The sequence below is a fragment of the Palaemon carinicauda genome, chromosome 10 (genome assembly GCF_036898095.1).
Source record: "Palaemon carinicauda isolate YSFRI2023 chromosome 10, ASM3689809v2, whole genome shotgun sequence".
NCBI lineage: Eukaryota > Metazoa > Arthropoda > Malacostraca > Decapoda > Palaemonidae > Palaemon > Palaemon carinicauda.
The window spans coordinates 11,092,526-11,102,525 of NC_090734.1; positions in this window are offsets into that span (position 1 = coordinate 11,092,526).

Consider the following 10,000-nt stretch of genomic DNA (forward strand, 5'->3'; position numbering starts at 1 on the left):
AGGGAGAGATTTAGGAATAATACAATACTCTAAATCATATTTCTTTTAGTGAGTAAATATGAAACAAAATTCGAAAAGTACCTGGTATTTTGTTTCAATATTTTTGTCTAAGATTTTCCTGTATTATTTGAAAAATTACACGTGTTTGGATCCAAAGAAAAGAGTGATATTGATATCAGCAATTTTAAGTAACTGGTATCATTAATAGATAAGAATATTGAGTTGAAAATTACTGTTTTTTTACGTAGTATACAAAGGTCTTCGGTTCTTTTAAGCGACATCGTATCCAAAAAGGTACGACATTTTATATAGGCGTTTAATACCAGGACTTTCCGTTGAATGGATTCAATAGTTTTATTTCTATTTCAAAAAAAAAAAAAAAATGCAACAGAAACGTCAGAGCAACATATAACTCTTTTCAAGAATCGTTCTACTAGTAAGATCATTTTTTTTTTTTTTTTTTTTTTTTTTTTTTTTTTTTTTTTTTTTAGTGTCTCGGAGGGCTTAGAAACAAAACCGGTAAGACAAAAAAAATAAAAAAAGTACTTGATTATGGCCATAGTTCTCGCTTGATTTACTTCAATGAAAATCGGCCACCTTTTTATAAAGATAAAAAGGCTTACATTTGGAGTCCTTCTCTTCTTTTCTATTCCTTAAAATTTCCTTTGTTCAGAGAATTAAAGAATCTAATAAATAAGTATCAGCATAGAATACATTATTATTCTTTCATTTATTATTTCAAATTATTCTATAGAAATAATAGCAATTTCTCTTATAGTATTTCATCTCCAATCTGTAAGGTTCTTAAATAGACAGGAAGATAGTTTAATTTTCTGAATACGGCTGAAGTTGAATGAAAGGGAAGATTCTACAAAGGATTTCTGGAAATGTGAAAGTAACAGATGACAGGATTTGCGAAGTGAATGATATTCTCTGTGTATAAAGGCTCGAACGGTAAACACACAGAAGAGGACCGACATAGGTGATCAACGCTCACGACTGCTCTCCACCAAACTTTGAACCAGGGAGGACTACAGTAGGCCATAGTTGCAGATAACCTAGCTTCTAAAGGATAGTAAGGTTGTGTTCATTATGAAATTCATTGAGTTGGGAACGAGGACAGAAGTTTTTGGGAATAATCTCTCGAAGGAAGGATTTTTATGGATGGCTTAAGAGCTTAAAATCATTACTATGTTATTATTATTATTATTATTATTATTATTATTATTATTATTATTATTATTATTATTATTATTATTATTATTATTGTTGTCTTCTTATGTAATCGATCAGTTATATAAATGTCAGTAACGTAAATGAATTGGGAATTCCGATGAAGGTATTGCACAGTATGCAAATTCTAATGCGTTGTGTTTTATTGTGTTGTGTTTTATTGTGATATCTTAGAAATTCAATGCCGGAAAAATCTTGCTATGTGGAAGTTTCGTTGTCGAAGTGTTGGCGGGACATTTAGAATGGAAGTGATGTCTTTTTAAAGGTGGTCTCACTACCCGAAATCATTTCTCATCTTAGTTAATCAGGATATCTTATAGAAATTGCTTTTATCAAGTGAAATATAAAAATTATAGAAAACAAAATTCTATTAGAAAGATTCTTTTGCCGGGATTTATTGAAACATCACGTGACATAGTTACACAACACTATCCAAAGGGGGATATATAAGGAAAGTGGTGTTTTAAAAGATTGCACAATCCGGACAACAAAGAAAGAAGACAAACTTTGTCCCAAGTCAGTCTACTGAAGAAGTGTGTTTACGAAAGTAGTTTCCCTTTAGTTCCTGAAAATGAAACTACGCCTTTACCTCTATCCTCTATTCAAATCTGGTACCATCTATAGATTAGTGTTTTTGATGATTGCTAGTGTTGAATAACCTGTATAATCGATGATGTTGTCACTTAATCTATCATAAATCCTGATCTTTTTACGTTATGTTTGAATATTAATTTTTGGAGCAAAACCAATTGCATAATATAGACTTGTGCTTTTGTCGGAAAGTAGTACCCAAGTGTCTTTTGTATTTCCTTAATTGAATGCTGTAATATTGAGATTTTCTCTGGATTTTGTGCACACAGCTATTTACGTGGAAGCGTATCAATATGTTGATCGAAATAAATTTCATAATATACACCAGTGATCTTGACTGAAATAGGTATCAAAGTGTCTTTTGTAATTATTTAATTGAATTCTGTATCATTGAGACTCTTCCAGATTTATTACAGGCGAGTGTAGATCGAAATGTAATGATTTAGACTATAAAATATGTAAAGTATCATAATTATATAAATTAAAACCTGCTTGAATGTGTAAAGTAAAACCTGCTGGACACTAATTTATTACACCAAGTGATATTTTGTAAAGTGTAAATTTTCTTTAGATATACAACAAAGTGTGTATTTTAAGCTATCCGTATTATTTAAATCTTTTTACTTTTTGTATAACTCTGTTACAACGTTGGGTTAATATCATTATTCCTGGAATTATTCATTCAATTCGCAGACCTAAACAACTCTAGATTAGAGCATTTTAGATATTCATTTCTTGATACTTAAAACAACCAAAAATAATCTAACAGAATTCGCTGTCCGTAGATTGCCACTACCCAGTACAGTGTTGATTTAACATTATTTGAAAATATATTAAAAAGTCTGAGTCTTTTAAAACTTTTTGGCGATGAAATTCCTTCGTGGAAATTATGTTATTTCGAACAAAGGGAATAAAGAATAAATAAAAGTGTCTGAATACTGTTTATCTTGAATGATATGGAAATACTGCGAAAGAAATTAGACCAAAATCAATGAACATCTTTTATATTTTTTCCTAAAAATACTAGTAGAGAAATATCCCATCGGGACGTGAAATGATTATGTTGAATGGGGGTTGAACGTGTGTTTATATTTACATGGTATGCAGTACATATCCTGTGGGTGAATTCTGTTTAAATACTTCCATTTGCGTATAAATATATTGGTGAATGTCGGACCAAAAGATGTTTTGATTGCCACTCCACCAATTTGCTTGAATAACTTGTTATTAAAAACAAAATAGTTATTAGTTACTGAAACTTCATGAAGTTTACTAAAATCATCTCAAGTCAAACATTTGAATATGGTATTGTTGGTAAGGAAAAACTTCCACAGAATGTTGTCTATTGTTTGATTAGAGGGCAGATTTGTAAAAAAAAGACTCTATATCAATAGGGAACTTGAATGAATTATCCTTTTAATTGAGAGTTATTGGAAAGTATTTGGCAAGACTTAAAGGAGTGATTTGCTTATTAGTTGATTAACTGAGGAAAGAAACTAGGAATTTGGCTAAGGAATAATTTGGTAATATTATAGGCCGCTCTCTCTCTCTCTCTCTCTCTCTCTCTCTCTCGTCTCTCTCTCTCTCTCTCTCCTCTCTCTCCTCCTCTCTCTCTCTCTCCTCATCTCTCTCTCTCTCTCTCTCTCATTCAATATTTTCGTAGTTTATTTAGAAAAAAAATACGTTGTTCTGGATTTTTGTTTCTTTTCGAAAAAAAAAAAAAAAAGAATTGAAGAACATTTTTCAAAAAGTTGTTTTCTAAATATTAAGTTCGGGAGACCATCTTTTCCTATCGGGAATATACATAGAAGTAATGTTTTTACGTATATAATGCGAAGGTTTAATATGTCCAAAAGTAGATTACCAAAGGGAAATCTTTGGATAAGAAAAACGCACATCCACTTGGAATTCATATAGATCTAACTGGAAATAGAAAAATATAATTTTCTCATTTAATGTTTATCTGTTTTCTAAAATATAACATTTACCACACTTTGAAATATCTATTTTTTTTTTCTTTTTTTTTCTTTTTTTTTTTTTGTTTATGATACAAATAATTCTTTTAAACTTTTCGAATAATGTATAAATAGCCCCAAAGCTATGTTTATATGTTAATACATGGGTTATTGAAATATTGTCGCTGAATTTTGTCGCTGAATAAATGCATAGATTTTACCCTACTTTTATAATAGAACTATTTCATAATCAAGAAAAATATAGTATAATTAAATAGTATCCGACTGTCAGGAAAAAAAACTTTAAACGCTTATAAATTAAATGTAAAAGTGTGAAATTATACCAACACTGGGGTCATTTCTTTTTTTCCTTTCTGTCAATAATGCAACCGAGATGGTCAACTTTTCTTATGAATTAAAAGTAAAAAGTCTTTTGGTTTTTCAAGTAATCTCCCTCAAAGAAGAAGTAGGAGAGAGAGAGAGAGTGAGAGAGGAGAGAGAAGAGGAGAGAGAGAGCGAGTGAGGAGAGAGAGAGGACGAGAGAGAGAGAGAGAGAATAGGGTGCATATTTACACGTAGAAATGGCTGTTAAATTAATTTTGCTGAAGCTCCGGTTCCTTCACCCCCATTTTCAGCGCAATCAATTTTTTTTTTGTGGTGCATATTGACAACAAGGTTACCTACCTGGTAAGTACTATGCATTCCATTTTCAAAAGTTTTGCAAATATGTTTGCAGTTTCCTTAACGTATGGAATATTTTCTATTGGTTCATTATTTCAAGTTTGTTCATAATCCCACTATCCTGCTCAAGTGCATTATTAGATTTAGTGTTAGATTTTCATGACTTTTAGGAGTTGAAAAAAAAAAATGTGCTTTCACGTTATTGTGTTTATTATTCGCTTGCAAAATTTTGACAAATATGCCTGTAGCTCCTTTTTCGTGTGGATTATATGCAATTAGATGATTGTTTGATATGGGCCGATGATACAGCTACCCTCGCCATATGGAAAATGTTTTTATTTTTCATTATTTTCTTCATTTTGTTCGTGTTTACCAGGGCTTGTGTGCGATTACTAAGATTCTATTTGTTTCTTGTCTTTTTTTTTTTTTTTTTTTAAATAATACTAGTGCTTTTTCACATGAATTTCTCGTAGTTAGGTTGATTTATGTCTGTTGATGATTTTACTACCCTGCCCAAGTACCATACTGGATTTAGTCTTAGATTTTCCTGATTTTTAGGTATAATTTGTAGATATTTGTAGATATTTTCTTACAAAAACTTTGATGAAAAATTTTGGCACTCCTAGTGCCGTTAGTAAAATTCCTTTTTAACCGTTGGTTTTTATAGAATGTTTTGCATTTCAAATACTTTTCTTTGGTATTTAGAATAAATTTTTAGCCAAATTAATAATTGGTAGTAATTTTCTTGATGACGAAATCTTGGCACTCTTAGGTGCCACAGTAAAGTGCCATAATACATTTTTTTTTTTCAAATACTTTGTTTTGGGGGGTTTAGAATACATTTCGAGCTAAACTAACGATTTATAGTCGTTTCTTTTATGTTCTAAAATTAAATTTTGGCACTTTTGGGTGTGCCATCATTAAAATGTAATTTTTACCCTTTTGTTGCTTTTCAAAAAACTTCATATTGGGGTAAGGATAAACTTCATTCCATGAATAATTGTGTGGAAAGTTTCATTGACATCTACAGATTTCTAGTATTTTTGATAAATTTTTTGTTTTCATGTCCATTTTTATCATCCCCACCACCCCCCCCCCCCCCCACCCCCCAAACAAAATCCCTCTTTTCAACTCTCATTGCAACGTTTTTTCTCTTTCCAACAGAACTTGACTTTTAGGGCATCAAATTGAAGGCCAAGGACTGCTCATCAAGATTTCACCATCAAAATGTGTATGCTTCGTGTATATTGTACCCTGCAGCCACATCCTTAATGTTTTTTTGAAAAGATGCAAATGTTTTATCAGTAATTTTACAGTAAAATATATGAATATTTTTTTGTCTTTTTTTTTACCTTTCCTTTTTACGGATAGAGGAATTTCATAACGTTTATTACAAAATAATGTAGAATAGGACAAATAGTTCTACAACGAAATAACGTTAAAGTCGCTGGTGCAAATATACATCTAGGTTACCTGAATCGTGACAGAAATTTTACATTATCTAACTTGATTAAGCGTCTTCGGTTTTGTGACGGGCCGAGAGAGGAGTTGTGAACTCAAAGGCAGATTGAAAACGACTGAGTTATATATTAAGGAACACCCTTCTTTATATACAAAACCTCAAGGCAACAGGACATAACATGTTCGAGAGACAGACAATGTTCAGAGCAAAACAGCAGACATGAATTTTCATGTTCGTTTGAGTGCGAGGGAAGAGCAAAGATACAAGCATATTATATAGAAAAGGAATTATGTACAATTGTGTGACACACCGGTTGGTACATGGCTCCCCCTCTAAAAATGACATACACAACAGATTGGGGGTTCCGTTTGTTCTTATACTGATCCTCTTCCGAAGTCTTTTTATCAATTTTTAGATGCCGTAGTCAATCCGACTCTAACTTTAGTCTTATTTACTTCATTTTTTCCTTAACGAGGTTTCTATCCTTATGTAACGGCTTTTTCATGTACACTTCACACGTTCATCGTGGTGTGACGGGCCGAGAGAGGAGTTTTGAACTCAAAGGCAGATTGAAAACGACTGAGTTATATATTAAGGAACACTCTTCTTTATATACAAAACCTCAAGGCAACAGGACATAACATGTTCGAGAGACAGACAATGTTCAGAGCAAAAACCGGAGACATGATCATTCAGGTTCTTTTTAGTGCGAGGGAAGAGCGCAGATACAAGCATAATATATACAATAGGAATTATGTACAATTGTGTGACACACCGGTTGGTACATCCCCTTCTCCCTCCTCCGTCACATTGGTGACCCCCGGAGTGACTCGCTCCTCCCGCCTCCCCCCACCCTCCACCTCTCACCGTTACTATGACGCCGTCAACACACACCTTCTGCACCAGTACTCGCCGTCGCCAGCCCCCCCGTATAGCAATGCCTTTTCAGCTCTCTCAACAACCGTTGGGGGACCAAAGGGCTTCGCTCACCCTCGGGGAAAATGACCAGTATCACTCGCCTGCAACCTTCCGCAGACAGCTCTCTTCGTGAGGTGAACCTACTTTGGTGCCCTTATGAGACAGCCACTTCATGACCTTCAAAACCTCCATCGACGCCTCCACTCGTGACGAAGAGGACACTTATTCAACTTCAACCGAAGCTGACGCGAATTCTATAGGACATACAAGCCTATGAATGCCGTAGGGACATACACGCCTATGAATGCCGTAGGCCTATGAATGCCGTAGGACACACACGCCTATGAATACCGTAGGACACACCACGCCTATGAATGCCGTAGGACCGACTCACTTCGCCCTACCCCGTGACGAGCCGGGAGCGGCAAACACAGCCAACCATCATCCACCACTTGCTCGCACCCCGACCAACAGCTTCTACAGCCACTCACTGGTGCTCATCGGCCCAGTTGTTACTATTACCTCTCCAGATTCAGGGCACCTATTTAACACGTTCAGTATGTCATTTTTAGAGGGGGAGCCATGTACCAACCGTGTGTCACACAATTTTACATAATTCCTATTGTATATATTATGCTTGTATCTGCGCTCTTCCCTCGCACTAAAAAGAACCTGAATGATCATGTCTCCGGTTTTGCTCTGAACTTTGTCTGTCCCTCGAACATGCCATGTCCTGTTGCCTTGCCGTTTTGTATATAAAGAAGAGTGTTCCTTAATATATAACTCAGTCGTTTTCAATCTGCCTTTGAGTTCACAACTCCTCTCTCGGCCCGTCACAGTTTTAAGCTGTATTCAGAAAATCAAACTCTCTTTTTATTTATCTTTCATGAACCTTACGAGTTTGAGATGGAGTACTTTATAGAAAATTAGCTAATATTTCTAAAGAATAATTCTGATTATTATTAAAAGGATAAAGCTTCATTCTAATACCTATTTCTGAGGATTATTACATTTTTGAACAAAGCACATTTTTCATTAAAGGACCCTAAATATAATCATTTCCATCTTTAAAATGGTCGATTTTCATCGAAGTAAATCAAGAGAGAACAATTGTCACATCTCTGTAAAATTTCTTTTATCTTTCATCCAACTGTTTTTGATAAGCCTCTAAGACACTAATCAGGAAACAACTCTCTCGCTGTTTCCACCGAGTCCTAAGAATAAGAAGTTCTCTCATTAATATACGACTCTTAAAGATAAAATTTCATTTCACTAATTACAAGACTCTTTGAATAAGAAGAATTTCCCTCATTAATTACACGACTCTTAAAAATAAAAAGAAATTTCTCTCACCAATTATACAATTCTTAAAAAGAAGAAATATTTTCTTTCATTAATTTAATGATTCTTAAAAGAAAAATGGTTTCTCTCAGAAATTAGTTTCCTAAACTTTTTTTCTCGTTATAACTTGCTTTAACGTTTCTGTTGCAAGTTTCACGAAATGAAAATAATAAAATAAATTCTGAATCACTTTAATTCATTTTCTTTTCTTTCAAAGGGCTATTTAAATTTTCTATTTTTGTGATACGCTGTCTGCTGAAATTCATTAACAAAGTATGAAAAGATTTCATTGGAAATTTTATCCAAAATCTATCATGAAATCGAAAAGCTTGTGTTATGTGTAATGTGTTATCCCCATTTGTTTATCCTTTTAATTAGCCAACCTATCAAATCAGCATCAAGTTAATAAAAAACATTTGTGACACGAGTTGGATCAAACCATATTACCTGAGGAGAATCTCAATCATCTGTACAATTAACAGCGTTGCTCGCAAAGCCAATTAGGAAATGGAGTATACCGGGGGAAACTCAGTGCTTCTGTAATTGATTAGAGAGAGAGAGAGAGAGAGAGAGAGAGAGAGAGAGAGAGAGAGAGAGAGAGAGAGAGAGAGAGAGAGAGAGAGAGAGAATATTTTAAGTTGCCTGTGTTAGAAAGGAGGAATAGAAGATTGAAGATTGGGTGTAGGGTTGTAAAAATCATCTGTTTATGATCTTTACTGTTGGAGTTATATAAGTTGTGGTAGTTGTAGATTGCCTGATCGTTCTGGCCAGCTATTGGCTGTGTTAAGGTGATTTTCATTTACAGGTGAATAAAGGCTAAGAAAGTGGTATAAGTAGTCATGAAAAATTATAGTTATTGAAATGCAAAGAAAAAAAATAAGAAAGCTATGAGAAAATATCTGACCTTCATTCAATGATTGATTTTGAAGAAAATTCGAAAGTATTAAGCCAACTTCGGAGGATTAGGCGTCTGACATGACCGAGATAAAATAATGCTGAAAAATTAATTTCTTTTTCTTTAGTCAGGTTAGTGAGATCCATATATAGGATCTTCATAAATGCATTGGTTTAAAAAGAGCAATGATTTCGCTATGGTGACATTACAATAAATTTAAGTTATTTTATATATCCAACGCAATATCTATTCTTCGTTTTCTTTCCTTACTTTCAATATATTCTTCATACACTCAATTCCTTTGATGTTTCGACTCGTTTGTTTTGGGATCTTCATGAAAAGGTTCAATACATAATCAAATGAAGTCTGAAGTAACTCATTACTATCCTGTACCATCATTGCACAAAGGATTTCTGTTGGCAGTGGCTGAGGGATGGGGGTTGGCGGGCAAAACAAGGAGGAACTTAACAGATAAGACAACATGTAATTTTCTAATATTTGGTTAGAAAACTAAGGAGAGAGAGAGAGAGAGAGAGAGAAGAGAGAGAAAGAGAGAGAGAGAAGAGAGAGAGAGAGAGAGAGAGAGAGAGAGAGAGAGAGAGAGAGAGAGAGAGAGAGAGAGAGAGAGGGGGGGGGCGTTTGCAGATTTGTAGGGCGGCATTTTTATGATCTATAAAAAAGGGAATCTGCAAATTGGTAACCTCATTTCCCCAGTCTTTCGTCATTCGTTTTCTGCACATTACCAGACCACATATAACCACTGCAATACAGTTTTATATTATTATAGAAACTCTAATGGTTGTTCTTTGTTTAAAGCTACACACAACACTTCAACAACTGATTTTATTCAAATTTTCTTTCTAACATTTTATTTTTCAATCATTTTTGGTGTTAACAGTATGTATTTTTAATGTTTTGGATATT